This window comes from Poecile atricapillus, chromosome 13, assembly GCF_030490865.1.
Source record: "Poecile atricapillus isolate bPoeAtr1 chromosome 13, bPoeAtr1.hap1, whole genome shotgun sequence".
Taxonomy (NCBI): Eukaryota; Metazoa; Chordata; class Aves; order Passeriformes; family Paridae; genus Poecile; species Poecile atricapillus.
Genome location: NC_081261.1, coordinates 15,325,072 through 15,347,823, shown reverse-complemented (window position 1 = coordinate 15,347,823; position 22,752 = coordinate 15,325,072). Strand labels below are relative to the sequence as shown.

The 22,752-nt window shown below is 53.5% G+C and overlaps 1 protein-coding gene across 1 annotated transcript in view; it reads right to left on the bottom strand.

The window, feature by feature from the left end:
* PSD2 (pleckstrin and Sec7 domain containing 2) overlaps window positions 1-18,399 on the bottom strand; it is a 72,543-nt gene extending 54,144 nt beyond the window's left edge. The window contains exon 1 of the mRNA XM_058849032.1: window positions 18,373-18,399. The gene's annotated coding sequence lies outside the window, so the exon portion shown is untranslated. The remainder of the gene's footprint in view (window positions 1-18,372) is intronic.
* Between the last annotated feature and the right edge of the window lie 4,353 nt (window positions 18,400-22,752).

The following is a 22,752-nucleotide window of genomic DNA, read 5'->3' as shown; positions in this document are numbered from 1 at the left end:
TCCCCCTCCACCACCTTCCTAGACCTCCCTGTTATTGGCTTCCTTCTCCCTTCTCTGCCGCTCTCCCTCGCTCGCTGGAGATGGTTACACCTCCCAGCCTTCCCCCAAGGTGTCAAGAGACTGCTGGGGATCCAGCAGGCAGGGTGGGAGGGACGGGAGAGGGGGAGGAGGCAGGAGGCATGGTGAATGGACCAGGGAAAGGATGGAATAAAGCTCTGGCTGCCGAAGCCCCCGGCAGAGCCCCTGGAAGGAGCAGACAGTGAGCTGCTGCCAGGGATGTCCCCGGAGGGCTGGGGCTTGTCCCCCCACGGGCACCTGCAGAGCGCTGAGGGATTGTTCTGCTTCCTGCCAGCAAATCGTCACCCTGCGAACTGACACTGGCTTGAAGTTTTGGGTTGAAATCCTGCCAAATGCTCTCAGTGTCTTTAACAACTGATGCGCTTCCAAACGCAGGCGTGCAGCACTGGAAATGCCTCAAGGACCCACCTTGGTGCAGACCCCAGCACTGCAGGTTGGGCTGCTCCGTGCCTCTGGACACTCCCACCTGCTGCAGCTCCATCCCATCCCATCCCATCCCATCCCATCCCATCCCATCCCATCCCATCCCATCCCATCCCATCCCATCCCAGGCTCCATCACTGATGTCCATGTGCTGCCAAGCTGGCTCCAGAGCCTCCCCCAGCACCGTGGGCTGGACCTGGTGCCTGCTCACCACCACTGGCACATCTCCATCCTGACAGCTCCTGCATGCAAAGGCAATGGATTCGTTCCTAACCCAGGAACCTGGCTCACTGTGAGGGCTGGGGATGCAGTGTGGGATGGAGAGGCACAGGGACACAAGGCTTTTCCTGCTTTAGAGCCCTTTTTCTGCTTTAGGGCCCTTTTAGCAGACTAACAGAGCAGTGGTTTAGGGGAAACCCTGTCCCTTGGCCTTTTGGTGGCTGTAATACCATGGGGGTTTCTGTGGGTGCACAGCTCAGGGGTGGTGGGTGCTCTCTGGGTCAAGTTGCCCCATTGTCAGTGGTCCCTTAGCCTGGGCCAGCTGGAACAGTGGCCAGCTACAAGGAGCCTTCACCCAGAGCTGGCACAGCTCTGTGCAGCATCACCCGTGTCTTGGTGACACACAGGACCCAGGACATGCTCCCTGACTGCTGCACAGGGATCTGGGCTCACAGAACCACAGAAGGGTTGGAAGGCACCTGACAGACCAACCCAGGCCATGGGCAGGGCCACCTTCCACCAGACCAGGTTGCTCCAAGCCCCATCAAGCCCCTGGGTGAGGAAGAAGGGTTTGGTGTCCACCCCAGATGCATGTTCCTGATTCCAAGGATCAAACCTCTCCTGGAAAACTTCCTCCAGGGGACACACATCACTGAATGAGCAGCCAAATCCTTCACATCCCAAATTAAAAACACCATTACAACGTACAGCCATGCATCCCAACACTGCAGCACAGCCACCAGGTGCAATAATGTCCTGGAGCAGCTCAGCAGAACACAGCCAGAGACGCCTCCAGCAGGGATACCCCCAGCACAGCACACGGACAGGGTTGTTTGCCAGGGATAGTATCAGTAATGAACCATGTAATGAGCCACCCTGCAGCTATACTCAGGACTTTTCCAACAAATGTGAGCTTGAATGAAGGTTACTGTGCTGGAGAGACACAAAAATGGATCTTGTGGCCACAGTCAAGAAGCTGGGCAAATCCAGGTGTGGGGCTTTCAACCTCCTACAGGGTCCCTTCATCAAAGAGATTTGATTAACACCATCATGAAAGTGTGTCCTGCTGCTCTTTCTGATCAACTCTACTGTATCTGTAATCAAACAATTATCAGGTTAGGGTGCTTTAACCAAAAAAATAAAAAATAATTAAAATATAAAAGCCCAATCAATATTTATCAGTCTGTTGTGCTGTTCAGTTCTGAAGGCAAGGAACAAAATCCAATTTCTGCGCAGCCAGCCCTAGGAAATGACATTTTGCAGCATGAGAAAACGAGGTTCTAGTTTCTAAGAATACATCCACTAGTGGGTTCCAAATAACTGTGTTATCAATCATTCTGCATATCAACAGCTGGATTCAGGGAGAAACCTCCTCTCCTCCCCTTGGCAGGGTTGTGAGCCTGTCCCAGTCATTGATTGGGCATTCCTAACAGCAGCAGTGCACAGAGATTTCTCCTGCTACATCTCTGTCAGGTGCCTCCAATATGTCATAATATTTTCTTCCAATTAAGAAAACTCCTAAACCACAGCAGCTCTGTGCGTGCTGCTGAACACATCTGGGTTTTTTGCCACCTGTGACACGAGTTCTCTGAGGAAGAGGGAGCATCCTGAGGCAAGGACACCTTCCCTCCACACCAGCATCAGGGGAGCTGCCCCTCAAGCCCCCACACAAGTCAAGGCAGCCCCCTGTGAGCGTGCCAGGCAGCAGGGAACTGTGAACACCTGCACCATCCAGCCCATGGGAACGCTCCAGCTAGGCTCACAGCATGGGGGGACACCTGGAAAAATGATATGAGCACATGGGTGAGAGGGTTCATGTTCCTGTGGCCCCATGGGATCCACCAAACCCGAGCTCCAAGGCTGGCAGCTCCACAGACTCTGCTCCCCCTTTGCTCAAAGTGGAGAGGACAGGACCACTTACCCTGCAGCCCCACGGGGTTTATTGACTTCCCTCACCATTTAAATAGTGCCTTGACTGCAGCTTAATGCCTTTGCTTGAAGTGCTGAATCCCCCTTGCAAAGAGTTTTCCAGCTCTTGATGCTTGGTGTGGTGCACAAGGACACTCCTGGGTGCTGCTTAGCCTTCTCAGTTTTTATTATGAAACCACCATTAACATTCTTTTGTACCCAGGAATGATCATGTGTCCATGTCCAGCTGTTTTTCTCAGGAAATCCCTTGGATTTCCCAGCTAAGGGTCACTAACTTTCAGCACAAGCCACTTCTATGGAAGCCATAATTAGGAGAAATCTGAATGAGGGCCTTGCTGCACACAGGTGTGGGCAGGGGGATGTGGAGGGGGATAACAGCCCCTCTGAAAAACAAAGGCTGGTCCTTGAGAGCCTTTGTCTGCATTTCTCTCACACTTAAGATGGGTTCTTGTCCTGGCTGATGTTTGTCCTTGGATGTAAGGTGTGGTCAGAAAGTCCACACCTGGAATTTCAGCGCCCAGCTGGGCTGTCACAGGTGTAGGCAGAGAGCTACACCAAACACCTCAGGCTGAGGCTCATCAACTCCCAGGTGAAACAACTCCAATCCCAGGACCTGTCTGGGGTCACCCTGCAACCATTGCAACTCTTCCTACACAGAAAAGCCCAGTGACTTCAAGAGTGTTCTCCTGGGAGTTTTTCTTTCCCCCAGGCTGTGACCACTTTTCCTTGTAACCTCCTCCTGGATATACATTCAGGTGAAAGCTCCATAGGGGTCTGGTTTCCTACACCACAGTTCATCCTCTGAGCTCCTCAGCAACTTTCTGGCTGCTGGGCCAGGAGACAGAGTTGAGTACCAGCCTGGCCAGCACAGCCACCAGAGCCCTCTGGAAGTCCCCAAGAGGACACTGTGCACTCATCTCCTGTGCAGGGATTGCTCACCTCTTACTCACACTAAAGAAATCTCCATGTGCCACCAAGGTTTTTGATTCCCTGCCCAGTGTAGGCACTTCTGCCTGGGAAATCCCAGCCTGGAATATGAGAGTCATCATTCCTGGCATTTCAGGTTTTGGCAGAAGGTAAGATTGGTGGTTCTGGATGAGCACTCTGCTCGCTCTCCATCTTCCTTCATGGGAACTTTCAAATGAGTCACTGTTCTCCAAAACACCATCTTTCCTCTGCCCACAGGGGTTTCTGAGTGTATGAATTTGCACTTTTCTTCCTGAGAGCCCACTGCTGACACAAAATCAGCTCCCCAAGCAGACCTGACCACTCACAGCATCTGACTTGTCCTAATTTCAGTAACATTTAGTTTATGAAAACTGCATCCTCAGCAGCTGATGTGAGTGAGCAGGTTCTTGGAGGTCCCACAGGGAGTCTGGTGTTTCTCTGACAAAAAAGGGGTCTGCAGCATCTCTTCCATCTTTTATTAAACCCCAGTGCTGGGAATCCCCCCTCTCTGCCATCCATCATCTCACCTAAACAAATGCCATCTCATTTTGTTGGATTAACTTCATAGAATCATAGGATGGCCTGGGTTGGAAAGGACCTTAAAGCCCATCCAGTTCCAACCCCCTGCCATGGGCAGCGACAGCTTCCACTACCCCAGGTTCCCCCAAGTGTCCAACCTGGCCTTGGACACTTCCAGGGATGGGGCAGCTTCTCTGAGTACACCCTTCCCCAACACCCAGGTACTGTGTACTACATTCAGTGTAGTTTTTCTAGTCCTAGACATGTACAAACATTTCAATTTACCTGTTGCTATTTAATGTGCTGCCTGCTTACTGCTGGAGCAAGCATCTCTCCATCCCCTCAGTAGGGTATGGACCCATCAGGCTGCTTTTCTCCAGAGAAACAAATCTTTGGCTGGACACTTATTTTTTTTTCAGTATCAGAACAGAGTCTTTACCAGCTTCATCTAAAACCAACATGCAGCATTTATTTTCTTCCTGACATACATGCATATAAACACACACATGCACACTCCCTAATAGTCCTTAATGCCACCAAACATCATTTTCATTGACTGCTCTTCCAGATTAGCCTCTGCATTATGTAACAGTTAATTCATTGCTTTTGTTACCAAATCAATTTTTTCCTGTTTGGGTTTTTATTACTGTTATTATTTCTGATTTTCTCTTCCTTCACAATGATAGATTCTTAGCTAAGAATATCTTCAATAACTGCAGAACTGTGTGCATGCTGTGGAGGAGACAGCATCTATCAAAGTTTTCTTAAGCAACCCTTATTTAGAACACACATTATTTTTTCTTGTTTTTTCCTCCAATCGCTTCTTGTTTGTAATTGTTCCCAACTTAGGAAAATTGACCACTTTCAAGTGCCTTGCATAGATATTATCAATTTAGGATCCCATTCTGCTCAGAACAAATGCAATTAGGGCATTTAAGCAACCGTTAATTCTGAGTTCAGTAATCAATTCACCCCTATCTGTCCAACTGAGGCCTGATCCAGAATCACACCAAATTCCCTGCAATACTTTTGGTAACAGAACGTTATCATCTGTCATTTTTAGAAACTGTGGGGCTGCACATTGGCAGCGGCACGAGTCCTTCAGCATCCATCCCTGAGGCTGAAAAGCTGTTCTGGGAACATGGATTTTCTTTCACTCTTTTATGAAGCTGTTTAGGGAAGCTATTTGTCCATCCCCCTGGTTGGATTGGGCAGTCTGCAGGGATCCATCTGTGCTGGGGCTGATCTGCTCCATCCTGAGTGGAAGAGCAGCCCTTGGTGGAATTTTGGGACGTGTTCTGCCTCCAGCTCCGGGGTCCCAGCACAGGAAGGACGTGGAGCTGTTGGAGCAAGTCCAGAGGAGGCACCAAGATGATCAAAGGGATGGAGCACCTCTGCTATGAGGAGAGGGTTGGGTTTATTCAGCCTGGAGAAGGTTTTGGGATGACCTCATTGTGGACTTCCAGCCCCTGAAGCATCCCCAAGAGAGCTGGAGAGGGATTTCAGAGGGTGTGAGCACTAACTTTGCTGGCTGTGAGCAGTTCTGGAGCACTGATGTGAAGGGGCAGAGAGCAAAGGAAGGAAAATTTGCTGTTACCTGAGACAATCCAAGACAGAGAAAGTGAGGATGCTTCAGCTGTGGGAAGAGAGGCCCTGGCTCTGGATCTTCCAGGACTGCTCAGCCTGTAGGATTGGGCACAGTGACCAAGGGCAGCAGTAAACTCAGGCCAAGGTAAAGCACACTGTCCTGCTGGGGGGCACTGGCTCTGCCTGGAGGTGTTGGCCCATCTACCCTCACCTTCAAGGCTCATTGTCAGCCTGAGTCCAGCCTAGAGGCCAGGCCCTCTGGCTCTGATTTTTGAAAGACTTGGGATAGGGAAAGGGGGATTAGAAGCAAATTTTGAAGTTATAAACCTGATTTTGATTATATTGATAGAAACAGGGGATGGTTTGGGTTGGTAGGGATCTTAAAGCTTTTCTTGTTCCACTCCCTGCCGTGGGCAGGGACACCTTCCACTATCCCTGGTTGCTCAGAGCCCTGTCCAGCCTGGCCTTGGACACTTCCAGGGATGGAGTGGCAACAACTTGTCTATTGTCTGTAGAACAAAAAAAATTGTTGATAAACAGATATTTTCAGATAATGGAAAAGGGAGTTCAAATGATCTGAAGTTTCATTTAAGCTCAGCAGTCAGGTTCTGGCTGGGAGAAAAGTGGGACAGATACAGAGGGGCCCTGGGGCTCCCACACCCAGCAGGAGGACAATTCACAGTGATGAGGTTTTACAGGAGCAGAATCCCAGCACCTTCTCTGCTCTGAGTGTTCCTGAGCTGCCAGAATGGGTTCAATAAGAGGGACATTTGGGGCTGTTGATGGAGAGATGACACAGATGCCAATGAGTCACCATTAGCTCTCTGTGCCCTTAGGACTATTGCAGCATTTAGTCCTGTGGAAATGACCACTGGAACTGGGACAGGAGCACCAAGGGCGAGGCTGAAGCTGTTACAGACACCCAACAGCACTAATGGCACTGCAAGGGGCAAAGAGCAAATTATTCAATGGTTGGGCTGAGAGAACAAACCAAAACTATTTCAGATAAAGCAATTAGTTATAGCCCAGAGTTTCACCTCTTTTGAGAGGGGGGTCAGGGCGAGAGAGTGATCTTCTGTAAGTAGGGAGATGAAAAGCAGTTTGACAATTTAGGAAAAAATCAATTTCAGCAAACTATCACAAGACCATTCACAATGAAAAACTACAGCTGCAGCTTCTATGACATGACATTTTTTTTCCCTGTGTGGAACTCCAGCAGGAACCTGTGAACTTGTTGAGCCAACAAAATATGTTCCATTTGCAAAAATAAACTTTTTAAATTTTCTTTTTTTTCATTCATTTCACTTCCAGATATTTTTCTTTTGTTCTAGCTGAGCTGAATTTCTCTGAGGCACCAGGAATGGAGAGTTTGCTACTTGGGAACTGGGAAGGAAGCTGAGGTAGGTCTGGAAAGGCTGCATGGGTATATCTGCTGTTGCCATCACTGATGGCACCAAGGGCACAGCCAAAACCAAGCTGCCTTTCTCCATCCTTCCAGCCATTTACAGCTAATCTGGCCAGGGCTCAAGCTTTTCCAGCCTCTGGATCACAGGATTTGTTCCCAAGGAGCGGGTGCCCCTGGGGCTGCTCCTCACCACGCAGCACAGAGGATGGCACCGTGTTTCCACAGCAGGGTTTATCCCTCCCCAGCCACAGGCCAGGAGGGACAGAGATGCAGTTAAGTAGTTCCCCAGCCTGCACTACTTTTTAGCTCAATTTCCATTTCCTAAACCACTGCTGACGTCTGTCTAAATAATCATTATCTCCACAACCACGCTGAGTTTTAGCTGTGCTGAGCATCTCACAGCAGATTTGGAGCTTTGGAAAGGATGCTGAGCTTAAGAAGCTGCTGCTCTGTGTGTCTGTCCCATCTCACCGGCTGTTTTTCCCAGTGCACACACAAACACACACCCTACGTGCGTGTGTGCTCTCTTTCATGTGAGCTGCCTAAGTGAATGCTTGCTGTCACATCTTCCAAGCCATGGCACATTTTTAATCAGTCAGATAATTCAATCATTCATTTCAGACCTGCTCTGCACAGCTGTCATTTGCAAGCATCAAAGCTTCTCTGTCAAAAAAACAGGCAGGCTGGGGGTTCATTCATTGGTTTCAAAGTGCTGAGAGGGGGGCAAAGGAAAAGAACTAACAGGATGGATTAAATGAACTTATTAGAAATACTTCTGAAGGCACCACCCAGCCATGCTCAGCAGACAACAACAGCGTGGCACAGGGGCAACTCAGGCATCTGCAGGATTTGTAAGGTATTTGCAAAATCTCACTCTGAAATTGCAGAGTGGGGAGAATGGAGGCGGGGGGTGTCACATGAAGCCTCCTGCCTGAGATGCTCAAAGCCACCGAATGGGATTTGGATGTCTGGTTCTCATTAAAATTAATGGAAATTGGGTGCCCAGACCTACAGGCAGCTTTCAAAAACTGTGTCTCCATTTATAATTAATGTTCCCAACAGAGTGACTAAATATTTATACAATAGTTCACATTATATGCAAAGTGGCAAAGGTGCCTCTTGGAAGATCAGGGACCCAGAGAAGGAGAATTCGATGGGGTGTCAGGCTTAATCTGCCTTGTCTCTTGTTTAAAGCTCTTCCACTTGCAAATCTCCAGCAGTTCCCATTGGATGAGCACCTGGGTGGTAGCTCAGCAACGATGATGTTCTCAGGGTACGATGCAGCAAATTAAAATGGCAGATTAACAGCTTTCCTGGGCTCTTTTTCTCTCCCTCCCCACAGCTCTGATTTCCTTCAGCAACTCACTTCAACTCTGCACATCCCAATTTCCAGTATGGAAACTGCTCAGTGTTGATGTAGGAGTGCAGTGGAGCTCAGGCCATGAGCACTGCCCTGGTCAGAGGTGCTGTAGGTGGGAGATGCCAAGGAAAAGTGACACTGATCTGCCTCCAGGCATTAGCAGAGCCAAGGCTGGCTCTGCTCCACTGCATTTGCTCTGGAGGGATGGAGTAATTCAGAGTACCCAGCTGGGGGTTGGACCCTGAGGGTGTTTGGGGGATTTGTGATCTGGGGTAAAAGCTTGGCACTCCTGCAGGAAAAGTTCAAAGGAAACAAGTCCTGTCCTGGTTTGTCTGTCCCTGGAGGAAACCCTTCTTCAGCTGGATCATCTCTAAACTCTGCCCTAGCTGATCCAGTGAGAGGGTGTCCATGGAAGCTTGGGCATCATGAACCCAGCAGCCTCACGTCCCCACTCAGAAGGGGTCCTGGGCAAGACAAACGCTTAGGGTGGGCTTGATGATCACAGTGTTTTACAGTGCCTTCATCGAGGAGATTCAACTCCTCCAACCTTTGAAAATCAGCCTTTTAACTTTACCCTTCTTTGTCTTACCTAAAAGCACCAGATGGAGAAGCTCTGACTCTGGGAATATGGAGACCTCTCCAGCCTGCTCCCCTGTTCAGCATCTCCAAACAGGCCCTGACAAATGTACTGAGAGCTCACATCTGTAGGTCCCCAACTTCTAGGGTGTGAGTTGTAGCTCCATCTTCACTGCAAGGACACAAAGCTCAGCCCAAGGACAGGACATGTGCTTTGTGTCTGTGGACAAACACCCCCTGTCACAAGGGGTTTGCTCCCACCCTTCAGCTCCTGGGCAGGCTGGCTCTCCTCTACTGCACTGGAAATCATCAGTAGCTCATGTTGCCTTTCCACGTGACCTTGGGTGCCCTACACAGCTCTTTCTCGGGTTCTCCTGACCGTGTTTCACAGCACAGCATGGGCTGTGTTTGGTGTTGAGGCTGGCTTAGCACAGCTACACAAAGCTGTGTCGTGGAATCACAGAATGTGCTGAATCAAAAGGGAACCACAAGGATCATCCAGTCCAACTCCTGGCCCTGCACAGACACCCCAACAATCCCACCCTGTGCCTGGGAGTGATCTGCAAACTCTCCTGGAGCTCTGGCAGCCCTGGGGCTGTGACAATTCCCTGGGGAGCCTGGGCAGTGCCCAGCACCCTCTGGGGGAAGAACCTTTCCCTGAGATCCAACCTGACCCTACCCTGACACAGCTCCAGCCATTCCCTTGGGTCCTGTCACCATCACTGGTGCTGCCCCTCTGCTTCCCCCCATGAGGAATCTGCAGACTGCCTTGAGGTCTCCCCTCAGCCTCCTCTGCTCCCCACTGAAGAACCCAAATACCCTCAGCAGTCACCCACGACATGGAGCTGAACATGAGCTGCAGCCACATCCCCTGAACCTCACAGCCCACCGGGCAGGGCAGAGGGGAGACAAGGCACCATTCCCCTCTAACACCACGGCCACTCTGTGTGGCATGGCACATTCACTGTTCCATGGGTTTGTTCCCTGCTAAAACAGTCGGCTTTGCAAGACAAAAATAAATGCAAATTCAAGGCTTAGAGCTGTTGTCTCCAGATAAGATGCCAGGAGAGCATCAAGGACACATAAAGAACAAAACAGCTTAATTTTCCCGGTGAATACCTGTCTGCTTATTTTTTAATTAAACAACAGCTGGGTGTAGACTTGTGAGACAGCAGAGGCATCCCAAGACAGAGGAGATTAGGTGAGCTACACATGTGAGGATGTAAACCCTTCCTACCACAGAGAACGTGGCAGCTGAGCCTGGCAGAATCTGCTCCGTCACTGAACTCTTCACTGCAACAAGCTTCTGCAAAGGCTCCCGTAGTTTTTGAGCATTTAAACCCAGAAGCAATTACACACTCTGAATCACAGCCAATACTCCATCCTGTAAAACAGACAGGGGTCACAGGCAGGCATTTTAGGAGCAGGTTGGAGAAGCCTCTGCTGGCAGAGACCTACAAAAGAATGGTCCCATCTTCAGGCATAAGCATGGACTAGGCCACCTCTGAAAGCTCCTGCCAGCCCTCTGCAGATCTGTCATGTGTTGATTGATGTGTAGGCAAAAGTCTGAAGGTCTGTGTTTTGTTATCTCACAGACTCAGGAACAGATTTCCCCACCCAGAGACCCCTCAGCGATGGAGGGAGGGGCTGTGACAGAATGATGAGGACAGGGGCCTGGCAGAACGTCTTGGCCTTGCTCCCAAGGAGCCAAGCCTGAATCCCTTGGACACATGAGTGGTTACAGAGACTGGGACCAAGGGCTCACACTGCTCAGCCCAGTAATGCCTCAGACCCCAAATCAATGATCCAGCCATCATCTTAAGTCACAGACAGGAATCACAGAATTACAGAAGGTTTATGTCGGAAGGGACCTTAAAGAACAGCCAGTCCAGCCCCTGCCACAGGCAGGGACACCTTCCACTAGCCCAGGCCGCTCCAAGCCCCATCCAACCTGGCTTTGGACACTTCCAGGGATCCAGGGGCAGCCACAGCTTGTCTGGGCACCTTGTGCCAGGGCCTGACCACCCTCACAGAGAAGAATTTCTTCCCAATATCCCATCTAACACTGATCTCTGGCAGTGGGAAGCCATTCCTCTGGTGTTTTATCCCTCCATCCCTTGTCCAAAGTTCCTCTCCAGCTTTCCTGGATCCCCTTTGGGCACTGGAAGGGGCTCTGAGGTCTCCCTGGAGCCTTCTCTTCTCCAGTTGAAGACCCCCAGCTCTCCCAGCCTGGCTCCAGGGCAGAGGGGCTCCAGCCCTTGGAGCAGCCATGCTGGGAACACAACGGTGCTGCCAGGGAGAGCTGTGCAGGCTGTGCTGTCAAACTGCCCTAGATTGGAGCGGGTAAGCTCCTTTCTGAAGGAAGATAATTGCTCTATTTTAAAACTAAGTGGTTCAAGGAGAAAAACGCAGGTAAGAGGGCCCGATGCTCTGAGCTCGGCGTGGGGAACAGGAGTGTGCAGGGCAGAGCAGCAGCCCAGCTGCTTTGCTGGATGGTCAAAGTGACACACAAACAGCACCAGTCAGGCTGTCACTGCATCCCCAGCACAGCCAAACTGGTGCTGCTGGAGAGAGCAGAGACCAAGGTGGGAGAAGTTGGTGCCCCTGCTTGGAGTACTGAGCTGCGAGGCTGAGCACCCTTAAAATCCAGAAGGGAAAAGTCCCAGGTGGAACAAAGATCCTCTGTCTCCTGTCACCTGTCCCTCATCCACCTGCAAGTTCAGGTTTTGTGGCCATAAGGGAGGTTCCCAGAACACTCTGGCTCAGCCCTGTAGGCCAGGTCTGAGAAGTGGTGTTGTGCAGCCTGCCCATGCAGAGGGACAGCCCCCACCACGGGCACAGCTCCCATGGAAGCTGCTCCAGGGAAAATAGTTGCCGCTTTGGCAAACCGTCTCCCAGGGCAAAGACCAACAAACTGGAGCAGACAACAACAGAGCCATTAATAAGGGCAAGCCTGGCATGTCCCTGGACCCCCCCAGCACTGCCATCAGAGATTTCAACAGGCAAGCACAGAAGAGGCCTCTTCAGCAGAGTTTTGTCTTGGCTGCTTAAAATTCCATAGCTCCCCTTTCCAAGTGGGCAGGGAAGAAACAGTTTTTGTAAATCCACAGCCCGCCCCCCTTGTACCCATTTGTATGGAGGAAGCTCTCTGGCTTGAACCTGGCAGGCTCTGGACTGCATGGGAAGGACACCAAGAGGCTTGAAGGATGTGCCTGCTGACTCCTAGGGCCCAGCAGAGACGGGTCCCATCTGAAGCTCCCTTGGGTGGAGGTCAGAAAGACAGGTTTGCTGCTCCAGCAGCCTGTTTTGCACCAGGATGCCTGGGAACAGCTCCCAGCTTCCCCCAGCTGGGCATCCTTGCTGATTGTCCCCTCCTCTCTGCACAGGGGCAGAGCCATGTCACTGGCACTGCTGCTCATCCATCCACACACACAGAAAATGTGCACTTGGTGAGCAGGGACACGGCTTGCCTTCAGGCAGCATCTCAAGACGATGATGTAAAACCCACTTTTGGGGGACCCTGTGACCTGGAAACAATGGTGGAAGCACTCAGCTGGCCCCTCATTCAGGACCTGAATATTATTTGTGCAAAATTTTGCTTTCAAGCCAAGGCTGGCTGCCCTGTCTCGTCTGAGAGCTATTTGCTGTCATGTCTGCTCAGAGTTAAGGTTACTAAGAATGCTAATGACACATTTTCTCTCGCAGCCAGCCAAGGCCCCCCTTCTGCACAACGAGAACCCAGAAGAAGCAGAAGGATGCAATGAGTAGCCTGCAAAGCCTTGCTCCCCTTAAAATAGTTTTGCAGTTGCACAGCTGTAGCTTAGCACGAGTGTCTGGGAAGGAGAAGTCCTCAGGCCTTGCCTGTGTAACCCCACCTCGTGCTTGTGCTGCCAGCTCAGCTGGCCAAGCTGCAGAACCAGAACTGAGGAATCACAGGATGGTTTGGGTTGGAAAAGACCTTAAAGGTCATCTTGATCTACCCCATTCCACAGGCAGGGACACCTTCCACTATCCCAGGTTGCTCCAAGCCCTGTCCAGCTGGGCCTTGGGCACTTCCAGGGATCCAGGGGCAGCCACAGCTTCTCTGGGCACCCTGTGCCAGGGCCAGACCACTGTCACAGGGAATTTTCTTCCTAATATCTAATCTAAACCCACTCTGTCAGTTTGAAGCCATTCCCTATTGTCCTGCCACCTCAGGCCCTTGTCCAAAGTCCCTCTCCAGCTCTCTTGCAGCCACTGCATCAGGTACCGAAAGGCCACAACAAGATCACGCTGAAACCTTCTCTCTTCCAGGCTGAGCAATCCCAGTTCTGCCAGCCTTTCCCCACAGGGGAGGTGTTTCCTCTCCTGTGAGACACAAGGAGCTCTCTGCTGTCCATCCCTGTGTGACAGCCACCCCCTTTGCTCCCTGTGGCCTGCAGCCCCTCTCCTCCAGCAGCTCATCTTGTGAGCCTGGTCTCTGCCACACGCAGCCTTTGTCCCTCAGGACGGGGCTCAGAGAACTCTCCAAAGCAAACGAAGCGGGTCCATCCCCTCATTAACTCTCAGGGCCTGTCTCCCTTGATTAGATTGTGCTGACTCTGCTTGCACATCACACTTGCTGCTCTAGATGCAAGGACACTGGGGCACTTCCAGCTGGGACACAGACAAAAGGAGGAGATAGCAGAGCCTTGGTTACCACCAGAGCAATTCAGGACAAATAATTAGAGGCTTTCATGGCTAATTGGATCTGTACTGTCAATCCAGGACAGGAGATGCCTTAACCCACACTGCCTGCCTGAGATTGTTAAGCAGGCCATAAATAAACTGCAGCACTGGTCCAAAGCTCGTCAGCCTTCAGCTTCCACCCTGTGTGCTCCTTCCTGGCCCTGCTACAGCACAGCCTATCCAACGGGGCACTGCAGCCTCTTCCTCAGCCTCAGTGCCATGCCAGGACACCTGGAGTCCACCTGGGCTTGCTGAGAGGTCTCTGACCTGCTGACCTCAGTGTGCCATGGCTGGCCTGACCAAGAAGCTGCAGTTTTCTGGTGAAATCAAAGGGTAAGTGAAGAAGAGGTTGGGAAGAGCCAGAGTCAGAGATCAGGGCTAGCAGGGACTGGCAGCCCAAGGTGTTTTCCAAGAGAGGCTTGTGAGCTGGCAGTACCCAGATTTAAACCTGCCTGTTTGCAGTTACAGGACAAGGCTCCATTCCCGTGTCCCAGCTCTCTCTCAACCTGGGAATGATCTCAGCCCTTTCCTTCTCTGCTCAAACCTCCCTTCCAGATCCTGGGAGTGCTGGTGCTTGATGATAGGACGTACAAACAAGAACAAACACCTTCACATGACTGCCAGGCACCCAGACCCTCTAAGCAGGCTGGAAGCCCCACCCTTCCCCCTGAGCACCTTCAGAATCTGATGATCTTCAAGGAGGAACCCTGAGCTCATGTCCTGTGTGCAAGGCTGGGGGCCATGCAAGGTTCCCAGGAAACACAGCAAAGAGAAAATGCTTGTGCTGCTTGGGACCACAACCTGCAGAGCCTCTGCCTCCACCAGGGGAAAGCCGGGCACGGGACACACGGGAAGGCAAAGTCACAAAAAGGACAGGGCCAGGCAAAAATAGAATAACCTACTTGAAAGTAGGACAACATCACTAAAGAGTAGGACATCTGGTCACCGCAGCAGGAGGAGCAAATGCAGAGCAGGCAGCTTGTCCACGCACACATCTCACCTGAGGGAGACAGCCCAAGTGCAGAGTGTGGTATGCTCAGGAAAACAGCTGGAATGCACGGTCTCCAACCAAAGCAGAGCAGCTCTCAGCCTCTCTGAGATGATTTCTGGACTTGCTGCTGCCAGTCAGTCTACCTGTCCTGCCTGGAGCAGGATCCCACCCCCAGGAGCCTGTGGGATGTGTGCCCAAACCAACAGCTGATCACTTCTACCTGATTTGTTAAACACAGAGTTCTGCAAGAAATGATCACCAGAAAAAACAAAACAGAAGGAGATTCCCCATGTGCCAGACCACTGACATGCCAAAACATGTTGAATGCTCCCTGCTCCAAGGCCATCCCTCCCCTGGCTCCAGCTCACCTACCTCTGCTGGGCTCCTTGACCCCCAGCGCCTTCCCCAGGCAGGCTGACAGCTCCTAGCAGAGCACAGTTCAGAAAGGACATGGGTAAGAAGTGATTAAGGTTCATCACTGAGCTTGTATTAGCATCTTCACAAGCTCCACGGCGTCAAGCTGCGGCTAAGCCAGGCAGGATGGGTCTTTTGGAAGGAAACACAATGTGAATGCTGCAGGTAGAGAGCCCATCAAAGGAGCCTGAGTGCTCCTTGCAGAGAGGGGTTAACACCACAGGGCTCCCCTGGGCCCAGTTTCCTACCCAGCCTTGGCAGGACAGGCAGTTTCCTTGGCTTAGGACCCTGTGTTGGAACGGAAACTCAGAGCATCAGGTCTCAGGACACCATTCAAAGCCCTGTTCCTTGTTCCTGCTCTCAAAGGAGGCAGTAGGAAACCATCCAGGTCCCTTTCCAGAAAGCTTTAAGCCCCTCCAGAGGAAGGTCTCCCTGCCAGGTGTGGTAAACCCAGACTTGCCAAAAGCAGTCTGAGGCAGCCTTGAGGTGAGGAGTGACCCACAGCATCCCCCTCAGTTGGGGTGAGTGTTTCTGGACTAACCTGATGGCTGAGCCCACCCTGAGAACAGCCAGAGAGATCATTTTGCCAGTATCCCATGATCCCCAGATCCCTTCTAATCTGTCACCCACAATGATATTTTGCCTGCCCTGCACTGACTTCAGGAGCTCAGCCCCTCACTCTGAGCTGGGGGAGTCTGCACACCAGCCTGGAACAAAGCTGAGAGGTGAACAAAAGTTCCTCTAGTCTTTGCTAGGGCTGTTACAGTGGTTTTTCAGAGAAGAAAAGTTTTTTGGGGTAGAAGGAGGGATGAGGCAGAGCAGCAGAGAAACAGGAGGATGCTCTGCCTTGCCCTGTGCTAGAGCAGATGTCAAGGTCCTTCCCCAGGAAGAGCAGTGTGGGACAGGGAGTGATGGTGCTGGATGAAGCCCAGGGGTGACAGAAAGCACAGGGACAGACACAGAAGAGACCACAACCTCCAGCCCAGGGCTGCCTGGGTCCCACCTGTGGGGTCAGGGATGGAGCCTTTGGGCTCCTAGCGGTGAAATTCAGTTTGCCAGCAGCAGGGTGCAGGCACAGCTGGCTCTGAGCTCTCTGTGGGGGCACAGCCTCGCTGTTCACAGCCACTCACCACCTCCCTCACACTTAATCCAGTAACCATTTTCCTGCCACACTGCTGCCAACTGCTGCCAGGAAGCAAGAAACAAAAGTACTCACTCTGGGACAATGATTTTTTTATCTCAGATTGTCTCTCATCCCATGCAAATGTATTTTGACTAAGGAATTATCTCAAACCCATGGAGAACTCAATTCTGAAGACATAACCAACATTTTCCTTTAATTACAAGAAGACATTTCAGAAGAGCAACCTCATTTATCAAAGATTCTCATTCACAGCCTGCCCTCTATCTCCCCCAGAGTATATCTGCAAAGGTGGGAGCTCCTCTGTGAGGGACACAGGGGGACTGACGGTGGACTTGAGGCTGAAGACATCTCATAGCACCAGAAGGCTGCTCCTCACAGCAGGAGCTTCCCATCCCACAGACCAAGCATCCCATGCCTGCAAATCTGCCAAGACACTGCTGACTTTGCTTGCTTAGGAAGGCCTGACACCTTCCCAGGGCAATTGCTGCCCATCAGACCAAGATGTCCTGTCCTTCAGTGGGGTTGTCCACACCACAGCTTTCTGTTTCTGCTTCTCAGCTTTCCCTCCACACCAGGGAACTACAGCAAACACATATCTGAGCAAAGGAATGGCCATGGCAAGGATGCTGCTCCTCTGGCTCCTGCCTTACACAGCCCTGGTTAAAGGGTGTTTCTGACACCCAGCTGAGCCTGCTCCCTCACACAGAAGAAAGCTGGAGACACACTGGACAAGGAAGCAGCTGGCCAGGAACCTGAGTGCAGAAAAATCCTTGCAGCAAATTCTGTCAGGCCTCAAATCCTCCAAAAACTCTGCACCAAGCCCTTCCCTGAACAGCCTGAGAAGAATTGCAGCTTTGAGATAGCGTGAGACCACTTGAACAAGCTTAATCCCGCAGTACTCCATCCTGGAAGCTCTCAGGGAAGAACAGCCACCTTCCAGCTCAGTTTTTGTCACTTCTCCCAGCACCACTCTGCTGTTCCCAGAGGTGGTCGCTCCATCCTCAGGCACTGCTGGGCTCGTAGAGATGGGCATGCAACACCCTGAGTGAGCAGTCTGTTCTGCACCCTGCTGCTGATCCAGGGGATGGCACAGCCCCAGGAGCACCCCCATCCCTCCAACACAGGGATAGCACAGCCCCAGGAGCATCCCCATCCCTCCAACACAGGGTAACACAGTCCCAGGAGCACCCCCATCCCTCCAGCACAGGGTAACACAGCCCCAGGAGCATCCCCATCCCTTCAGCACAGGGTAACACAGCCCCAGGAGCATCCCCATCCCTCCAGCACAGGGTAACACAGCCCCAGGAGCACCCCCATCCCTCCAGCACAGGGTAACACAGCCCCAGGAGCACCCCCATCCCTCCAACACAGGGGGAACAGCCCCAGGAGCATCCCCATCCCTCCAGCACAGGGGGAACAGCCCCAGGAGCATCCCCATCCCTCCAGCACAGGGTAACACAGCCCCAGGAGCACCCCAGTACGAGGATTGCACAGCCCCGGAAGCAAGAGCAACCCCTTCTCTCCGTCACGGGGATAAAACAGCCCGAGGGCACCTCCAGCTCCCCTGGCACAGAGAGTGACACAGCGGATAACACGGGGGGCACCCATAACCCCCCAGCACGTGGGGAACACAATCCAGGGACACCCCCATCCCTCCAACACGGGGATAACACAGCCCGGGGACACCCCCATCCCTCCGGCAGAGGGATAGCACAGCCCGGGGACACCCCCATCCCTCCAACACAGGGATAACACTATCCAGGGACACCCCCATCCCTCCAACACAGGGATAACACAATCCAGGGGCACCCCCATCCCTCCGGCAGGGGGATAACACAGTCCAGGACACTCCCATCCCTCCGGCAGGGAGATAACACTGTCCTGGGGCACCCCTATGCCTCCGGTATGAGGAACAACACAGCCCGGCTATTTCCCCGACCTCTCCGTCCCCGGTGTACCATAACCCCGGCAGCACCTCCATCCCTCCGACACGGAAGCCGGGAGCTGAACCGTCTCCCCCGGGGACTGAGACGCTTCTCCCGACGGGAGGGATCCGCTCACTCACCCCGTACCTCCGTGCCGTGCCCGCCGGGACGCGGGACCCGAGAGCGGCCATGGGGGAGCGGCTGCGGAGAATCCCCCGGGAGCGGAGCCGGGAGCGGAGCCGGGAGCGGAGCCGGGAGCGGAGCCGGGAGCGGAGCCGGGAGCGGAGCCGGGAGCGGAGCCGGGAGCGACACCAGGAGAGGAGCCGGGAGAAAGCACCGGGAGCTCCCTGGGAGCAGCACCGGGAGGGCCCTGGGATCGGCCCCGGGATAAAGCACCGGGATCAGAACCGGGAGCGGCCCCAGGATCGGCACCGGGATCGTCCCGGGGATAAAGCACCGGGATCGGCCCCGGGATCTCCCCGGGCCGGCCGCGCCTGCAGTGCCCGCAGCGGCCGCGCGGGGGCGGCAGAGGGCACGGCCGGGGCGGTGCTGCCCCCTGGTGGCCGCACAGGGCATGGCTGCTCCGGCGGGCTCGCGGCGCTTTCGGGGCGGTCGCAGCACCTGGAGAGGCCCCGTCAGTGCTGGAGGAGCTGCGGTGGGAGACAGGAAGGGTGCTGGGAGTTTTGCAGGCCGCTGGTGATGGGAGGGGCTGTGGGAAGCTCTGTGATGGGCCGGAGAGAAGGGCTGGGGTACCAGGCTGGGGTGACCCATGACAGTGCTCAACCTCCTGCACCTCAGCCACTCCCCAGGGGCAGAGGAGAAGGAGCTGGTGCGTGCAGGGGCGCTGCGTTCCCTCCAGGCAGCAGCCGCCCTCTGCCCTGTGCACGAAGCCTCCATGGACCGATGGACCAGACGTGCGCTCAGCATCTTCCCCCGCGTTGCTAAGAGACGGGATCCCACGGGATGCTGCCAGCGCTGAGCACGGCACATCGGCAGGAGAACCTCTGGACGAGGGGAGGACAATGTGGGAGATGGCACAAAAGGTTGTGGCAAGGCACCGTGGGAGAGAAAGCCCCACAGTTGTCAGGGAAACCTCTGCAGAGGGGACAAAAGGGTCAAGGCCAGGAGGAGGAAGAGCTCAGCATCAGCAGGATGAGGATAATCTGGAGAGAGGTCTCTGGAGGGTTTCAGGTCAGGGACATCACTCTGAAGTGAGGTTTTTCTGTTAGCAGCCCTTTTCCCTTCCTGGGGCCGTGGAAAGTCTTCAGCAGCAGCTGAGATGTGCAAGAGGGGAGGCTGAGGGGGCACCTGGCAGAGGGGAGGGCAGGGGGACACTGAGGGCAAGGATGAGTGCACTGAGAGCTGGGCAGTTCAGGGCTGCCCTGCCTGGGGCATTCACACTGGTTGAGGAATATTCACTTGGTCCCTTTTTGTCTTCTCTCTTTTGATGTGGCAAGGAATTCATGAGGGGTCTGAAAGCCAGGGAGAAAAACAGTCAGGGTTGATATAGGAGACAGATTTAAGGGTATTTCCCCAGTGCAAGTGAGGTGGAAAACTGTCCCAGAGCCTGGGCTGGGGCAATGGGGTGTTCCTGTCTGACACATGCAGTGCTGCCCCTCGGTACCACAACAGGCATTTCTCCACTTCTGTGCAAGTCCTTTTAATGTTTTTCACAGGAACTCACACAAGCTAAAACCTCTCTTTGCTTTGTAGGTGGCCACCCTTCCTGTCATGCGATTTAAGATTTTACGAACATCGCCTGTTGTGATGCTGGCAGCACGGAGGAGACCCCAGGAGAGAGCAGAAGGAAGCACAAAACAGGACAGACCGACCATGCTGCTCTGAATCCTTTGGCATTCCCAGCCCGAGCACCCCATGCAAGTGCAAACATCAAGTTTAAAGTCCTGGGCTGCCCTGACAAAGCAAATTAGGGGATGGCTGCTCCAAGCAGGCAACTCTCCCAGGCCTTTACATCCCCACTGGGTTCTCCAAGCAGTCCTTGGTGATGCTGCTGGTTGGGGGACAGGGGATGCCACAGTCAAAGCTGATTTCAGCCTGGAGCTGGGCAGGACTGTGGTGGTGGCTGGTGGAGGGATGGACCCCTGTCTGTCACCAAAACACAGGATTCCTTCCTTAGTTTGTTGAACCTTCACCCCAGATTTTGGTATTTTTGGTGTGGTATTATAGGTAATTTAAAGCTATGGATTCCTCTGGTGTCCTGCTAGATGACAAAACCTTGTTTTGTTTGTAATTCTGCCCAGCTCATTACCCTTCTGTGCCCCCACCCACACCAGCATGTTTTCCTTTCCCTGGGAGCCCCTCTCCCTGCTGCCCTGGGAAGTGTTCAGCATTTTGCAGGGCAGAGCTGCTGGGAACACAGGGTCTTTGTCCAGAGATCACCTTGAACTGAGGCCCAGCTGGGTTAACACTTAAATTCCAAAGTTGCTTCCAATCAGGGGGATCATCTGAGAGACAAGAGGCTCCTGCTGGCAAAGTGAAGCTGCTAGACCAGCACAGGAGCAGCTCCTGTTTCCCCTGGTTTGATGGGAAGCTGTAAAACCTTCCAGCCCACTGCCTTCAGCCACAAAGTGCCCGAGAGTGGAACTTTCTGGGCTGGACACTCAGGCAAGGGGATCTGGCTTTCCCAGGATCCAAACCCAGGTTCCCCAGGAGATGTGCTGGAGGCTGGAAGGTGCTGTTTGAAGGCAACTCTTCCCTTGAGAGCACTGCTGTAATTCCAGTGTGGGAAGGTGTCAGCCTGTCCCTGGGGTGAGCAGACTGTGCCACCCTCTGGGCACAGCCCTGGCTCTGCTCCAGGCTGCCCAGCTCTGGCTCATGCTCTCAGTGCCACCTTCCCCACAGCTCTCACCCTCTGCTTCCTTGGAGGATGGGATCCAGAGGGGAATGGCAGGTGTTGGTGGGGAAGGCACAGCCCAGACAAAATCCACGGATCACAGGCAGCCCCAGCAGCACCCTGCATACTCCACTCCTGCTGGGATTGGACACTGACACATCCAAAGTGCTGAGGGTCTGGCTGTCTCTGGATAAGCACCCCTGAACACCAGCCAGAGGACCAAAGAGATCCTGGCTGGGCAGGTGGGATGCTCCATCCCCCAAACTGTGCTGCACAACAACCACTCCCTGCTGTCCCCATCACCCCCAGCCTCACCTAGAGAAGCTGGACATCCCCTTTCTGCCCATTTGGAGAAGGGTGCTTCAAATCTCCCCAGAAAGTGGCTTCCTTCTTCCCAGAAACACACTCTGAGCTGCACTTTGAGGACTCCCAGTCCCTGCCAGAGACATCCCTGTTCTCGGGCTGCCTCCCTCCCTGCCGTGACTCTTAGTACATGGCAAGCGGGGCCATTTGCCAATGTTTGTGTCTCGACAAACAGTCTGTCAGCATTTTGGTGTGTGGCTTCAGCTAGGATCAGCTCTGCCTTCTCTCCCCATTAAATGGCAGAGCTGTGTGCAAACACCCTGGCATCAAACCATCTGGGGCACGCTCGGGGCCAACTGCAGAGCTGCCGGTGCCATGTGTCACGCACCCCCTGGCACCACGGCCAAGGACGGCTGTGGCATCGGCATTCCCACATTCCAGGGCCACAGCTGGCACGGGGAGCCACCCCTGCCCTGCCCACGGGGCTCTCCTCTCCCAGCAGGACTGCCTGCCTTTGCTCCAGCCTGGCTCACAGGGCACCTGGCAGGAGCAGCAGAGAGCAGCCCTGGATGGAACAGGCTGTGGGAGAGCAGCAGAGATGAGAGAGTCACAGAACCATGGAATATCCTGAGCTGGAAGGGACCCACAAGGATCACCAAGTTCACCTCCTGGCCCTGCACAAGGATTGCTGAGTCCAGCTCTCGGTCCTGCACAGGACAGCCCCAAGCTGTTGGTGGAAAAAACTTCTCATTGCTGATAGCACACGAATCCCCCACTCCCAGGAAAAACTTCCCTGGCCTTCACTCCTGGAGCTGCTGAGCATTCCCCTCCCTCCCTGGCTCCCTGGGAAGCTGTGGCCTGGGGGATGAGAGCAGGACAGACTGCTAAGGCAGCACCCTGCTATGGCCCAGCCTTGCTTGCACTGATGCTGTTTGAGCCCTGGGGTAAGACCATGGACACATGGGACAGATTCTGTCCAGGCTGAAAGGCTCTGGAATTGGTTTCTGGCCCAGAAAGCTGCGATTCAGGTGCCTTCACCTTCAGCCTGACCTCTGCTCTGTCCTCCAGCCTCAACAGCCTGCACCAAGAGCAATTTTGGTTTCTGCCCAGGGTCACATCCTGCCTTGGTGTAGCTGTTGCAGGAGAAGAACAAACTGACAGAGGAGATGTGTGAGATGTGGTACCTCCTGCCTGTCATTGCTGGGGGAGAGCCCAGTGCCCTGCAGCAGCCAGGGCTCTTCTGAGCTAGCTTGGTGTTCCCCTGAGCTGTGCTTGCTCCCAGGAAGCTGTTGGCATGGTCCCCTGCCTTTCCTCATGCATTAGCTCCTCACTGCTGATCTGTGCACACCTCACAGGGTACCTTGGAGAAG